Source organism: Apteryx mantelli, chromosome 2 (assembly GCF_036417845.1).
Source record: "Apteryx mantelli isolate bAptMan1 chromosome 2, bAptMan1.hap1, whole genome shotgun sequence".
NCBI classification, from domain to species: Eukaryota; Metazoa; Chordata; class Aves; order Apterygiformes; family Apterygidae; genus Apteryx; species Apteryx mantelli.
The window spans coordinates 42,673,104-42,687,031 of NC_089979.1; positions in this window are offsets into that span (position 1 = coordinate 42,673,104).

Here is a 13,928-nt window from a genome sequence, read left to right on the forward strand (position 1 = left end):
TTACTGGATTGCTATGATTTACTTGAAAGGCAGAATACTAGCAAAATAATGTAGAAACTACCTTTATTATACCTACTGTATTTATATTATTACCTACTATCTGTAGGATGTCACCTGCAGATGACATATGCAAAGGGGGTAATTCATTAAAATTTGGATGAGTTTAAAATGGTTGGTTGAGTTTGGAACAGTTTAGAGAGCAGCTTTCTCTCATTGGACATGTTTAGAGAAAAAAAAGAAATTAGGTCTGCAACAGTATATTAAAAGACAATAGAATACAAATGGAAAGTATTAAAATTTCTACTGGATGCAGCAAAGCAAGTCCTTTTAAGTAACAAGACAGAAGAATCATAATTATAGGAGAGAACAAGCTTACGCAGTTTGTTCCAGGAACTACCTTGCTTTTTTTCCTTTTCAAGCTTAGTTCCTTGCTGTCAGGAGTATTACTCAATAAATTCTGAGTGAGAAGAACAAAGAAACATGGCAACTCATTCCTAGATGATGAAGCAGCATTGAAACCCTGACACACCATTCCAGCAAAATAGGCAGAGATTTCTTTCTACTTTGGTGTGAGATGGTTCACAGGAAGAGCAATGCCCTGCTATTGGTTATCTCTTTATCATGGAGATATCTTTAACAATGAGGAAAAGCAGTTTTTGGCAAGGCTGGTATACACGGGAACCTTGGGGAATGGGCAGAGCTCTTGCTCTGTCCCGCTCCCATACCCCGGAGGAGAGTGCCCAGGGTGGAGGCAGTCATCTGTTCCACACACGCCATCGGTGCCAAAAATTTCTTCTGAATCCCAGAGGTGAGGAGAAATCTCAGGACTGTTGTAATTTTTTCAAAGCCAGGTGCTGCCACTAACTATGAGATTTTGACTACAGTCTAACTCAAGTTGCCAGCTATTTTTGTATTTTTCTGCCATATATGCGCTGGTTTAGCCTTTGCTGCTCAAAAATCAAATTCCTGATAAAACACGCACCTTTCAAACTAAAACATAACTGTATTATTATGTAGTAAGAGGGGAAAAGAAACCAAGGCTATGAAATATGTTTTTCAACTAATTTCTCTGACATGTAACTGGTTCCAATGAGTCTCAGTCCATTGTTTTCTTTTTTCCAACCAAAGTGTCTCCATTGCCTTAAATAGCCTTCTCCTTGGTTTTTATTACCACAAAGACAAAACGGAGCAAAATGTGTTCCAACAGTGAATTAAAAAGAGAACTAGGCTCTATTATTTACCATGCTTACCAACTCTGTTATTTATTGTGCTAATTTAGGCTTGCTGTAGAGCATGTTTTTCCCAAACTCTGATACTCTCAGTCTGTTCCCGTGGTGCACCTCTACTCATAATATTAGGCAGAAGACTGAGAACACCTGCAACTGGGAAAAAGTGTTAATTTGGGAATAAAATATATGTTTAATAGCAAAATACTTTTATTTTCCAAGTTTAAATTATATCCACAGTAACTTTGCAGGCCCAATATGAGAACTATTCAGGTCAACTTCAAAGTGCTTTTCAGATATATTATCTGTCAGTCTGGAGCATTCCACATGCCCACACCTCCTCACAAGCAAACTTTCTGGAAGGTCCTAACTTGCACAAATAGAGCTCATTTTTGTTTGCTGCTGGGAGGTTAATCTGATGGCAACAAAATGAGGAGACTTCAAAGATCTTGTAGGGCATTTCTTTTTCTTTCTGTTTGCACACAGCTCTTTATTTACTTTTCAGAAATACCCTTCCGAAAGCAACCCGCTTAAATTTTGAATTGAGGCAACCCAGTGAATGATATGACGACAAAAGCTCTACCTTTCTGTCTCCCTCCTCCTGTGCAGGACCAGGCTTCCCGGGAACACTGTAGTCAGCTACAGCTTGAGTTTGCCTTATGAGGCCTTTGTTCCCATTGTTCTGAAAAGGTTGACTTTCTCCTGATAAGAATTAATCCCTACTAAGGTGAATAATCAAATCATGGTGTTTGCTAGTGCTGCTGACAGTTTAGAGCAACAGCGACATTTTGTATTAAAAAAAATGACTAATTTGTCTTCATGACAATCAGTCTATATAATAATACACTAGATATATAAAAGAAGGTTTTTAATAGTTTCATAGCCCTTGCTGTTACACAGAAACACTGTGCTGTTTCAATGACCAGCTCAAGCTGTTCTACATGGGTCACTCGTAAGAGAGCGTGCTGAGTACCTGGCTATGTTTGACAAAGGGCATTTGCTGCAAAAACAGCCTTTACCTTACATCCATTTCACCTTAGAAGTCCTGCCAGTGGACCTCTGCCATGGAAGCCATATTTGCTAGCTGCATCTCCATTAAAACTATTGACTTTAGTTGCGGATGGTAATGGTGCATGAAATTGCTTGAATTCTAGAGGTTAGTTTGAAGGCAGCAGAGTTATTCATCAGTGTATTATTAGCTGATTTTTAAAGGCCTTCACCCTGGAAGCTATTGAAGAAATGTCCAAGTATTGGGATGAGCATAGAGCTGCTGCTGAGTTTCCATGCAGAGAATGCCAGGCAGTTTTTGATGCCCGACCTAAATGGATCAGTGCTGAAAAATATTCTTTTCCTTTTTTTTAAATGCACATGATCAGTCAGAGTAAGAGCAGAAGGTAAGAGTTTAACTTCATCACTTGTCAGAGCAGAACTGCCTCTTATAAAATGAGCATCCCAGGTTTTTATTCCACATACTCCCTGTTTCTTCTGCTGTTGGGTTATTTTGTTTGGTAGCTAGAGAGCCCTCTTTTCTGTAATCATCACTGAATCAATTACTTCCCTACTTGAGGAAAGTATCTTTATTACTGTTTTAAAGATAAGAGAAAATAATACTGAGAAATTAGGCCCCTATCCAGCAAAATGCTTGAGCACTTGCATAACCTGTGGCACGTAATAACCTCATGGTAGGACACTGCTAACTTGTTCCAAGTTATGCAATTCTGGAAGGATTTACTGAACCTGGACCTCCCGGTTTGCCGGAGGCCTTCCCGAGAATGCAGCTCTCTCAATCACGGCTGTGTGATTTGCCACCAGCCTCTTCCTCTTCCCTCGCCGCCTACGAGCAGCACCCTATTCTGTCAGGCCCAGGGCAAATATGAGCCTTGATTTAGGCCCGTTCAGCTTCTTTTTCATCCAGCTGTAAAGTACTGAGTGAGCTGAAAAGATGAATAGCCTATCCTCACAGGCATTATTTAAAATGATGCGAAAAGTAACTAAAACGGATTATTTCCCATTATTTCCAGATCAGATCTGCCCTGCTTACTATTTGAAACTGTCCCCAGTATTAGCTTGGTCCAAAATGCAGTTTGTTTATCTCTTTCTCCTGTATCACCTCCAGTAACAAAGATTCATCATCTTGACGTTTGTGAGCAATTTTGATGATGGTGCGTTTTGCAAGGAAGAATGCAGCTCCCCCTCCTGATGCTGGTGAGCATGCTGCGTTAGCAGGAATAAACACCCTTTTTGTCAATGAAGGAAGCAGGAATGACAATGAGTTTATGAAATCAAGGCACTGAACTGTTGAGAAAGAGAGTCATTTTTCTGATCATAATCCCACTGTTAAAAGCCTCTGCCAATCTTTCCACTGGCCTGATGAAAAGGTGAATTTTGCTGACTTGAATAATTTGAAAGTAAATGATGATTCTGGTGTACACTGGCTGGCAGAGGAAACTGTTTATATAATTTGGAGCTTGCTAATAACCCTCTTCATAGCTAGAAACGGTGCCAGCGAAGCTGATGGCTATGTAAAAATGCTTTCACATTTCCTTGCTTTTATTGTTTTCTGTCACAGCTTGTTTTTTTTTAATTAGTACATGAACTATTTTTAGTGTCTGTAGACAAAAATGTATTGTTCAGGCTAAAATGAGGCCAGGTACCATGAAAATGTATTCAAGGGAAAAACATTTAGAGGCAGAGTTTGTCTTTGGTTGTGTGCACACACCAGTGAAAGTTTGCGTGCTTAGCCCAATTAGTTACAGCTTTGTCATTTCAGGGAAGTCAATGGAATCGTATCAGCATACAGGGGCAGAGTTTGGCTCTTAGGCTGCAGAGAAGTATTCTGCGCTGCACACATTGAGCATGTGCAGCATCTAGAATATTCTGAATTATTTTGTCCATCCAAATTCCATACATATCTTGCTATTAAAGAACAGAACAATAAACAAAGCTTTTCAGTCAGAAGATGGACTTAATCAGATTTGATTTTCGATAAGGCACCTCTTTATAACTCATCTAATCAACCTCTGGGGTCCAGAGACCCCAGAGCCACTGCTTTGTATGCAGACCGTATGCTACCCAGAGCTCTACCCATGCGTGTAGACCCCTGCGTTTGCACCATGCAGCTAAAAGCACAATAAGATTTTATGAGTCCTGACTCAGCCTGAAGGCAATAGAGCTTTTCCATATGCAACAGTCTCAACTGAGAGGCAAGATGTGGAGACCTTTTATATCAGTTTCTTATAGAATTTCAAATCAAGTTCAAAGTCTTGATCCTTTGTCTTCAAGGTTGCCCAAAGCCCAGTCCCACACTATGGCTCTAGTATGGTCAACCATTAAATTCCTCTAATACAATGAGGAAAGGGAAAAGCTCATCTGTGTGGAAGTTGTATCATTACTGGGAACCTGTGGGAGGAATTCAGCAGAACTAAAGAGCTCTCCCAAAGAAATGAGTGCCTTCTAAACTCCAGGTACAAGCCTCATTCTTTCATTTTGCCTAAATAAAAAGAAATATATATATTTACTCAAAACACCTCCAAAAAACTACCAAGACAAGTCATTCCAGTGTGCTAACTTCTCGCCCTGTCACAAAAAAAGACATATATTACTCATGTTGTTAAACACACCTGTGGAAGTTCACCAATACTGTGATGACAAGCACAGTGTAAGCAGCTGTTCAGAACAGCAAGGCATGTCAATTTTAGGATCAGTCCGAGCTGTATGAAATGGATCCTGATACTCTTTTCAGGAAAAGAAAATCAAATATTTCAGAGAGAGAGAAAATAAAAAAGATTATTTCCAGTCATCTGTGAAATGTAGGCTTTTAATACTTCACCAAATAATTCCCATGCAGAGGCAGAAAACTTACAGTTAAACTCGCTCTACTTTAAAGAGGCAGGCATTTTCAACCTTTTGCAGGTTATAGGTCCCTAAAAATGTTGCAATAGAGGCACAGACCTCTGCAGAAATCTCACAAAATCTAGCATATAAAAGTTTACTTTTCTCAGTCATCTTAGAAGTAGTCCATAGAAGGACCACATAGATCACAAGCTGATACCCATTGAAGTAGAGAATCCCTTTCTGAAAGAAATCAAGCATTGGTTTAGAAAAAATGGAGAAGTCACCAGATTCTATGGTAATCTAAAAAGCTGTGTTTGAATATTTCTAGCTTCAATCTCCCACCCCTGGATCTTGCCAGCGGTGTAAATACCGAACCTGCTGCAATACACAAGTGACCTTCAGCCAGAAAGGAGTGGGGAAGGATTACAAAGAGAAAAGAGAGAGTGGAATGAGCCCCGGTGCCTGGCTTGGCTGGAGACTCTGCTTCAGCCTTTGCCTCATGGCCCACTCTGGCCTTCCAGCACCATTGGATTTGAGTATGTCCTGCATATTCTTATAACCAAATACTACCTGCAAGTGGCACAATCCCAAGAACTTTGTCCTGGGACCTCCCGTAAGCAACAGAGAGGAGAAGGCCACCTCCACAGTCAGGAATCCTGCACAGCTATCACCACTCCCCTGTGTTTGGACCTGTAGGTCCACAAGGCATGTGTAGGTACTTCTGTACCGGTGGGAAGCACAGAACTGTGGGGTTAGACCAGTCATTTTTGCTTTCTTCTTGCATTCAAATTTGTCTTGATGGCAATGTCCTTTGACTAAGCTATCAAAGAACCACAAAATGTGCATATGACAGAAACTGAGCCTTGTCATAAAAAGCAGAGAAATCACTTAACTATGCTGATTCACTTACATCAGTGGAAGATCTAGTCCAGGATGATCACTCCATTCCCACCATAGCCCTCAAGGCCTTTCTTATTGTTTCTTCAGGAGTGCCTTCTCCCATTGAATATTATTTCTCTCTTCCTACTACTGCCTTCTCCACTTTGTTTCTTGTGCTTGTGGCATGGCCAGGAGTTACCCAACAGCCCTTGGCACTCATTGTACTTGTGGTACATGAGAGGTTTTTGATATGTGAATAGAGGCAGTCAGCTGAATTTGGAGATATTTTCAACAGGGACCCTGAATGACTTACTGCCTGGTGAGCCACTCCTGATTTCCAGCTGTAAAGTTCTCCTTATGGAGTTAATTGAAGCGGCCCCTTCCAGACCAGCAGAAGAGTGCAGATGAAGGACCTTGGAGAGAGTTCATGTTTTGTTAGCACTCACTACACTGTGAGAACTATTATGCTCTTCCTTTTTTGGATTAGCAGTACCAGATACTTCCTTATTTGAAACACTAGCTACAAGCACAAGCAGAAATAGTGATCACAGAATCAAAAGGGCCCTCTTGCTGCAACATAAATGTCCTCTTACAAAATGTGGGCATTGTTTTAAAGATAAATAACATAATCTTTAAAGAAGAATACAAACCCCAGTCTCTGCTGGAGTTGCTCCATCTGACCTCCATGGAAATATGCTATTTTACAGTGAGGTCTGCCCTTAAATGTTTTTGAGTCATTCATGTACTATGAACTTCTCTGAATGCTCTGCACTTCATAAAATCACCCTGAACAAATTTGGTGTTCTCCCTGGTCTAAATCCTTTGTGGTATTACCTGCATTTCCTCTACCCACTTCAAAAGGCATTTTCAAACATTGCTAAAGAGTGAGGGTGCCAAGCACGGGCAAGCACGGAGGAACAGTCTTTTCCACTGAAGTGTTGAGTTTGCCTCCAGTTCATACTCTAGATGCTGGCTGTGGACATGGGATGAGTGAAACCCTTTCTACTACTACTTCAGTAGCAATAGCACCAAGTCTGGCTCAGTGTACATGGGTTCTGGGCACATCTGTACTCACCTTTGTCATACCCCTCACAACAAGGGAGACTACCCAGAGCATACAGCAGTTTTTTAAAGTACCGAGCACCTCTAAAGAACAGAAACAGACTATGCAGTCTGAGCCAAAATCTCCCCAACAGAAACTTACTGCTATGCCATTTTAAAAAACTTTTGCATTTTATTTCATATGAAAGGATGACACCTCATTTCATTCAAGGGTAGTTCAGAAGAGATCTAAGTTGGTAGTGACTAAGTCTTAGACTGGACCCAGTTTCCATTCCCATTTCCAGCCAGTTTTCCATGAGGTTTTGGATAGGCCAGACAATCTGCCTGAATAACTACAAGGTATTTGGGGGTCAGTTCCTATCCATTTTAATGAGCACCACTGAGCATCTAGGCCACAGTGCCTTAGCTTCCCAGAATAATGTTCTTTCTAGGTAAAAAGAGGAATATTCACATATCCTTTCCTCTTTGGGTGCTAGCTGATAGGTTCATCAATAGTTTGAAAGCTCTATAGGGTGCCACTCAAATACCTAGAACTAGGCTTCTGAGTATACCTGCTGTCAAATCAGTCACATCAAAACTAATCTTGAGTTTTTAAACTAAGCTTTGGCTCAGCCTGTATTTAAGTTTAAATTATCCCATTGATTTTAATCAAATAATCACATGCTTCAAGTTCAGTGTGTGCTTGTGTGTTCTGCTGTATTCATGCTTACTTACTTACTGCTCTTTCCACTTCTGCCTGAATCTGCAGATAAAAGGTGGGACTGAAAGGAGCTAAGGACCCTGCAAGCACTGGACTTCCGCTGATACCATGCAGTTTGTAAATAAGAAAATTCAAGCAAATTAAGTCTAACCTGTTGACAGATAAATTATGTTATAAATTAAGAAAACAGAAAGTTACACTTTTAAAAAAATGATAACACCATAGTGGAGGTTATGAAGATTCTTTTAAAAAGGCAGATCCTTATATGACCCTTAAGAATGAATTTACAATTTATTACCACTTCATGGCTGAAAGAAGAAAGTGACTGTTTCTGCACAGGGGATAAATGTGGCTAGGATTTACATTCTGTTGAAGTGGAAGACAGATACAGCCCTGAACTAAAGAGGAGACTGCTCAGCTTTGACTGTAGCAGATGAAGCAGAACAGACATCTCATCAGCTGATGCTAATAAATGTGAGGGCTTTCCCCACTCAGGACATCTGCTCATCCATGAGCCTGAATTTATCCCACTATCTCTGCATTTTAATGTGTTCGTTATATCTATAATAAGTGCATATTGTTAAAGAGAGAGCTGATTTTAGGGCTGTGCTGTCTCTTGATTTTTTTAGATCTTTCTCTTAGATTCCTTGTCTTGCTATATAGCTTGAAGATGCCAGTATGTCAGTTTTATTTTTGTCTCTCCAGATTCCCATACTGGTACTTATCTTCATGAGTAACAAAACAGAGGTCTAGAGGGCAGAGGATACCCACAGTCAGGCCTCTGTGTCTGCAGCTTGTTTATCAATGCCTCGTGCAGTTATCTCCACTACAGACAAGCACAAGAACTATACTCTTTTATTTTATTTACACCAGCACAGCACTTCTACAAGTTTGATGCTTAAGTTCTTTACATCAGTTTTGTGTTCAGTTATGGGTATAACAGATCCATGGAGAGCAAAACTAGATATGCTGCACTTAATGCATGCAGAGACTTATATTTCAAATAGGAGATCAATGACTTTTCTGTTGGGATCATATTCTGTCTTTATCCACAGCTTATAAAACTCACATAACCTTTCTCCTGTAGCACTGAATGTATATCAATGTAGAATGGACAACCTTTTTTAAAATCCAGCAATCCAACTCTGTATATCTCAGCATGAGGATTTAAAATTTATAAGTTTTTATAAACTTATAAATCTATATTGGCTCCAGGAAGAATATATTGTAGATACCCTTCAGTGTGACTTTTGAAGATCCTGAACAACCACACTAACCAGGCCACCCATTCATACCTATGCTTTCTAGGAAAAAACACCAGTTCTATTTGCTCATCCAGAGCAGTCAAAAAATACTGCAATTATTCATATGGGAAAAAAAATCTACACCCATTTGGAAGAAATGCCTTCAGATTTACTAAATTAGAAAAAGGTTTGACAGCACCAAGTGTTTAATCTGTAAAGGGATTATAGTTATCTTCACAGCATGCACACATCATTAATGTTAATGGGAACTGCACCTCCAAGACTCAACTTAAATTGTTGGCTGTAAATAGTATCCCAGGAGGAAAATTAAAAAGTCTGGTAGAAATACAGCAAATTCCAGCAAACATTTTCTCCCAGGGTAAGTGATCATAGAATTTGGAACTGAAGAAAAATAATCAGAAGTTTGCCTAAAATGGACAGTGTATCAGTTTTACTAATAGGGTATATTAGTTGGTATATTTTGTTCTGTTTCTTAGCCAACTTATTTTTCCTTCACTTCCATAATCCTGCTTGACCTGAAGTTCAGTGCTGGGCTATGTTTGCAGTCAGTATTATATTAGGATTGCTCATTCCCATTTCTATTTCTCCCACACTCCAAACTACTGGGGAAAAAAAAACTGTTAGAAGAATTACATCTTTTTTCGCTCTAATTAATTTCTACTCAGACTTAACTGAAATCCATGTTTCATCACTGAAGTACAATTGCTGGAAAAGAGTATCTCTTCTGCCAAAATTAACTCTATCTTGTCTGATAGAATTTGGGGGATCCCCCTGAATTATGGGTTCCCAACAGATATGTGCAGCAAAACTGATCCAGCTCATTTACTTATTTTGAAAAAAACAGTGATGAAGGTGCAGCTAGGAAGGACATCAAAATAATCATTTGATCCCCCGTGAGGATCAAATTGCACTGTCAGAAATAAATAGCTTAGTGTCTCTCAACTTGTAATGTCCCATGAGTTATCCCATTTTAAGATGACAATGCTTGCTCAAGGGGCAAAGCAAGTCGTGGGAATGGTTTTCCTAATCCACAGAGGTTTTAAAGTTTCTGGGTAACATTATAGAGCTTGACACATTCCCAGGTGATTTAAGATGCTCACACAGAGGCTCAGAGCTTATTCTTTGAATCTCCATCACTGACAGCGAGAGACTCAGGACTTGGCCTCCATCCTGGCCTCAGAGAAAAAAGTCTCCTAGAACATTCCTGCGTGTGCATGTTTAAATGTGTGCATGAGGCAAGTGCCTTAGAACAGGATGCAAGATGATTCAAACACTGACATCATTATCTATGAGAAAAAGAACATGGGCTTGGAAGTAATGCCACAGACAGCAGCTAATTATGCTGCAAAACATGAGGCTTTTAAGCAGATTTTTCTATAGCTTTTCTAAAGAAAAAACAGTGTCTTGAAATGGAGGTTTCCAGCCTGGCATGCCTAAAGGAACCTCTAGCCTCTTTATTGAAAACATTTAAGAGAAAAAAAGAGTTTTGTTCCATTGTGTTATTTGGTTTCATGACCTTCTTACAAATCAACTCCCATCACTTCTGAAAGTGTCTTGCTAAGATGGTGAACACTTCCCTTTAACAGGTTTTCATCTGTCTACAGAACAGGACTTACTGTGCATAAAAAACAAGGTAAGCAGATTAATCACTTGTACAACTCCACTGACATCAACAGACCTTCTTAGGTAGGAACTGGATCAACAAATTTGATGAAAATGTGGTTCTACTTCTTTCTACATCATCAGATTTAAAAGTATAGGATCAGTATTGCCCTCCACAGGTCAGTGCAGTGGAACTAAACTGATCCCTTGAATGAGCAGCATTTGAACTTATGATGTGCACAGAGCAAGCCTAGCTGAAGGCAGACCTAATCTCTAGTTGTGCCCTAAGGCAACGCTGTAGTACAGATAAATAGTGATAGCATGTATGTAAAGAGGACTGAATTATTGGGGGTAAGAATCAATCAGCCAACAGCAGACAGACACATACCTATAATGTTACTGCTGTGACACAGTGTCAGGAATGAATGTCTGCAGCACATAGCGTTATGCTGGAGAGCTTGAAGTCTGACCATAAGCAAGAGATAAGGCTCCCCAGAGCAATTTAGCAGGCCATATCACACCTTGGGTGGCACTGCAGGCCCACTAATTCCCAGGAATCTCTCCCAGACCAGGGAAGATACTATAAATGCCTTTTCTGTCAGGCAGTCCAAAGTTTTTAAGGGCCTTTAAAATGATTTTAGCTGGCTACACAAGCTCTTTACACAGCGCTCATCACCATGCAACACAATATGAGCTACAGAAGTGCTTGAGTACTATCTTGGCCTCCAGATGAACTGGCTTCAAATGGAAGGACACCTTCATTTTCAAAAGAACAGAAGCAAAAACTACTAGCACTGTGTTACCCTACTGCTTGCATGACCCAGATATCGTCCTCCAGCCCCACACAGCACTAGTGCTAACGCTCCTACCATCCAGCATGTGGCCAAAGAGACCTCGCAGCTCTGGGAGCTCTCCTCCATGTCTACTGTGCCACCTGCCCCTCCAGGGTCTGCTTAGCAGCTGTGCTGCCCCTCTTCATTAGCCGCTAGCAGTTGGTGTAACCCCCTTCTTTTTTCTGAACTTAATCTCTAGAGAAGAGCAAACACAGCAGTATTCATTAGGTATTTGCCTGTCTTAGCAAGTCAATGCCCATTCTGATCCATGGGAGAGTTTTGTGTTATATTGTAGAATATCTTCTTTCTTAAGAATATCTTCTTCCTTCTCTTTTCAAGCACTGATTTTTGTTTACTGCCAAGGAGGGTAGTGGGGAATTTGCTTTGCAACATAAAAATTGTTAAAGCAATGGCTTAAAAATTTCAATAAACTGTATACAACTCTGCTACAGTGAGTTACAAACCTTGTGTTGGTAGCTATTCCAGCCTGCTAATTTGATTCCTAATAAAAATTCTGTCTTTTAATATAAACATTCATTTGATTTTATGCAGTAGTAATCAAATAAACAAAGGCTAAATGATCACCTTAAACCTCTATAGATGTAAACTTCTGCACTATGGTAGCACCAAGAAACTAATGCTGAGGTAGATGTTGTCATAACTTCCGAACAGGTTTTTGCTTGGATCATTTATTTTTACTGCAGTAGTACAAAGTAGTTTGAAGGAAGTAAAAATGAACCCAGCCCTTGGGCCTTCTGCTTAGCACCTGGTGGGGTGTTTACACCTGCAGGAAGCGGATATAAAGCACTGCTAAATGAGAATTATCGGTTCATCTGCCCTGCTTTTTAAGCCCAGTTTGCAGAGGTTGGAAGGGTTACCTAAAGTGCAAGGCAGCAATAAGGCAGTACAGTCAGACCTATCCAGGCCTTGTTAGCCTGGACAAATTTGCAATGTCAAGGTCCAGTTTCACGATTAGCTAAAGCTTTTTTGAGACCATGCTTCTGCTGAAAGGGTAGTCCTATCTTTCTGCCATCACCACGTGCACATTGCTGCTACCACCCATGTCTGATGTTTGTGACACACAGAGTCAGGTCAGATTACTGATTCAGCTGAATGCTGATCATTTTTCAGGGGATGATTTTCAGGCAGCTCTGCCAGCAGACCCAACAGCTGTGGGATTGCACAAGCGCTAATGCCAGCAAGAGAGACATGGTGGACATCTACAATTGGGGCAACATAGGTGATGGCACACGCAATTTTGGTGGCAGCATGACCTTGCATTGGCTTAAACTAATCAAGACACTGTACCTCCAGAAAGCATGTTGTGATGTTGAATACAACTTGGCACCAGCATTAGCATCGTGTTTTGAAGATGTTAATTGAGTATATAGCTTTAAATATTAATTATGGTGCCACATTTAACCTACCTTTAACCTGCCTTAAACCTACATTGTTTTAACTTAACTCATCCTATTAGGTTTTTTCGTGGTGCCCTTCACCCAGTAAACTCAGTTTTTTGAATATAGATAGTTGCTAAAGTCAGCTTCTCTTAAACATGAATAGAAACACAGTATTCAATTACACTTTTGAATATTTCACAGCAAAGCCAGCAGCAGAAGTTTATATCGGCAAGGAGAAAATACCAGTAATATGTTTCTAAAGCCTCTAATGATATACAGACTTACCAAAGACCAATAATATGCAAATTTCAGTTTGATAGTAGAATACCCTATCTTCCCTTGAACAAACCACTTAAGTGAGTACATTATTTTAATGCTGGGGTTAGTGAGAATTCATTTTGCAATTTGACTTCACTGGAACTCTGAGGAAACGTTTTACAAGATGCTTGTCTTTCATTTCTGGAAAAAAAGCTGACTGTGCAAGACTGTTTCCTGCTGGTTTATCACTTCTTGCACCAGGAGTCTGGTTTTGGCATTTTTCCCCTCAACTTCAATAGAAATGAAGAACAAGCTTGATTGAGCTGTTGCCAACTCTCACAATTTCATCACAAACTTTACTACTTCTAATCTTTTTTCTTAAAGCCTCAAGATTTTGGCTGAGAGAGAGCTAAACTTTTCTGTTTCATAAGAATCTCCCCTTTCGTTAAAAGGAAAGCTTCCATCTTTTTTATTACAGAGCAAGTATGAACAGTGTGAGACAAACACATTCTCAGAATGGAAGAGTCCATAGTCAGATACAAATAAGCCGCCTTTCTTTTTCTTCTTCATGATTTTTATGCCATGGGGATTACATTTATGTTTTCTTTAAGTCTGGGGTTGGCAGTATTGCAAATATAGCAGGAAAAAGATAAACATCTTTTATCAGTTTTCAGTGTGACTGAAATAAAGTAGGACTGAGATTTGCAAAGTTGCCTCCAAGATTTGGATAGCTAACAAAAATGAAAAGAAATGGTTCAGGTGAGTGAAATTGCTATTGTGTCAAGGGAATTATGATGTTTAAGTAATATTCAAGTTGTTGATATTTTTGTTTTATTTCAACTTACTATTATTTTTTTAACCCTATGTCA